This window comes from Gobio gobio, assembly GCF_949357685.1.
Source record: "Gobio gobio genome assembly, chromosome: 12".
NCBI classification, from domain to species: domain Eukaryota; kingdom Metazoa; phylum Chordata; class Actinopteri; order Cypriniformes; family Gobionidae; genus Gobio; species Gobio gobio.
In genome coordinates, this window is record NC_137105.1 from 9,425,935 (window position 1) to 9,428,295 (window position 2,361).

A 2,361-nucleotide genomic window follows, 5' to 3' on the forward strand; every position below is an offset into this window, starting at 1 on the left:
TTCCATAGTATGGGGAAAAATTCTATGTAAGTCAATGGTATACCATCAACTCTCTTGTTACCAACATTTTTCAAAATATCTTCTTTTGTGTTCAACAGAAGAAAGAAACTCATACAGGTTTGGAACAACTTGAGGGTGAGTAAATGATGACAGAATTTTAATTTTTGAGCGAACTATCCCTACTCAGTTTGTTAAATACTCAGTTTGACTGACAACATTTTTATTTTTAGCTTAATTGTTCCTTTAAAAAGTAATTCACAAACTCAAGCATCGACTAGAGAGAGTGAGCCACTGTCTCTGTAGGGTCTCCTCCTTAAGGACTTGTGAATCACTTGAGTCTGTACAAACAGATTAGAGTTACAGCCCTGAACCAGAGTCAGACATGTTTGACATTAATGCCGCATTGTATATTATCAGAAACGCTGAATGTGGACGCAGAGATCCAAGGCGGAGAATGTTTAAGAACTAATTACGAACCAGCGAGGCACAGGTCCTATAGCATATTTTCTTACTTGTGTGGAAAAATATAGCAGGCTCCATTTATTTTTCTGCACTGTTATTTCTGGATGGCTCCTACTTCGGGTAAATAGTCCCGTTCCCTATTGTAAATCTGACGGGCACAGGTCTTCGGAGACTTTTGAGGCTCTTTTAAGGAAAAATAGAGACAGGCTTGGATGGCTTTTGGCCATAATGAGAGAGTGGAAGCAAAGGGAGAGCTTTGATCCATGGCCTGAAAGCTCATGTTTAAATCTGTTAGCAGACATCACTCATCTTTGCCCAAGGATGAAACGACCAGATCAAAAGTAGATTTCTTTGCATTTAATGGACAATGAAACCCAGTTTAGATGTCTGTGACATACCATCAGCTAACGTAATAGCTCTATCAACACGTTCATTTAATATATATATATATATATCATCTTCATAAATGTATCTAGGAAGACAGACAGACAGCTAGATCTAGTCCAATGACATCCATACATTTTCTGAGTGGCTTAAGTGTCCAAATACTCTCAGAATGATCCAGAAACGTAACCGCACAATTAGCACTCATCATTCAATTACAATAAATATCCATTTCCTTAGAAACGGCTCCATAAAACCGTATCAATTAGCAAAAACGTGTGCGCAGGGAAAAAGAAATAATGCAAGTCAAACTGTGAAAATATTATTTTATTCATAGAGCTTCACTCGGAATAGGCCTCTCTGGCGCCACACTCTCATTTCATATCAAACGCTTGTCCAAACCACACAAGAGCAGGAGCTCCACAAGGACCTATCATGGGCCCTATGATATTCCAGCAGTGCTAAGTGGAGAGGAGGAGACCTGGACGGACGCCCGATCAGATTTCCTTATTCTCCATTTCGGCGGACCGCTGTGTGTCGTGAATCTCCTTTCCACCTCAGCTCGTTAATTTCCCATAAACGGGGTTGTGAATAAATATTTAAGTATGATATATCCAGCGTTGATTGATGTTAAACACTTTGAGATAAGCCAAAAAGAAACGAGAAGACAAAATGATAGGAGTTGTGAGGAATAACAGAGGAACGTCTGAACAACTTGTACTTTACAAAGAAATTACACAAGGCAATGAAGAATTGAGAATTTTCTGTAAACCGTTTGCGGGAACTCTGTTAGTGGCATATAATGTGTAATAAAAGAGCATGATATTTAGCTAGAAATGATCATTTGTCACACTGCATTTCTTCTCACGAAGGCACATATTAAATCAGATCCTCATTAAATCATCACTTAAAAACATATTCTTTTAGTGTGCATTCAGAAAAAAAAAACATGAAATTATATTATATTTGATTAGTTAACTTTTCTGCTTTAAGTTTATCCTTCAGCTCACATTAGATCTTTTCATGTATTATACACAAATAATAAAAAAAAAACATTACAGAATACAATATTGAAAGATATTGTAAAGCTAAAACGGAAGTGAAAGTGAACAAGCTTTTTCAAATGTCATGTACGTATGACTGATAGAAAAATCTGATAGCTTATGTAATGCTCTGATCCTTGAGTACTGGGACAAAGCAGATTAAACAAAAAAAAAGTTAAAAGTTTAGGGTTAGTAAGATTTAAAATAATAATAATAATAATACATTCAGCAAGAATCAATTAAATTGATCAAAAGTGACAGTAAAGACTTTTACATTGTTACAAAGCATTTCTTTTTCAAATAAATTGCAATCACAGGAATAATAAATTACGTTTTAAAACATAGTTATTATAAATGGTAATACTATTTCACAATATTATTAATATTAATAAAAAATAAAAAATAAAGTTGTATCCCAAAAAATATTTTGGATTTATATTTCTGATTTTTCATATTTCTTTTTTTTTTTTTT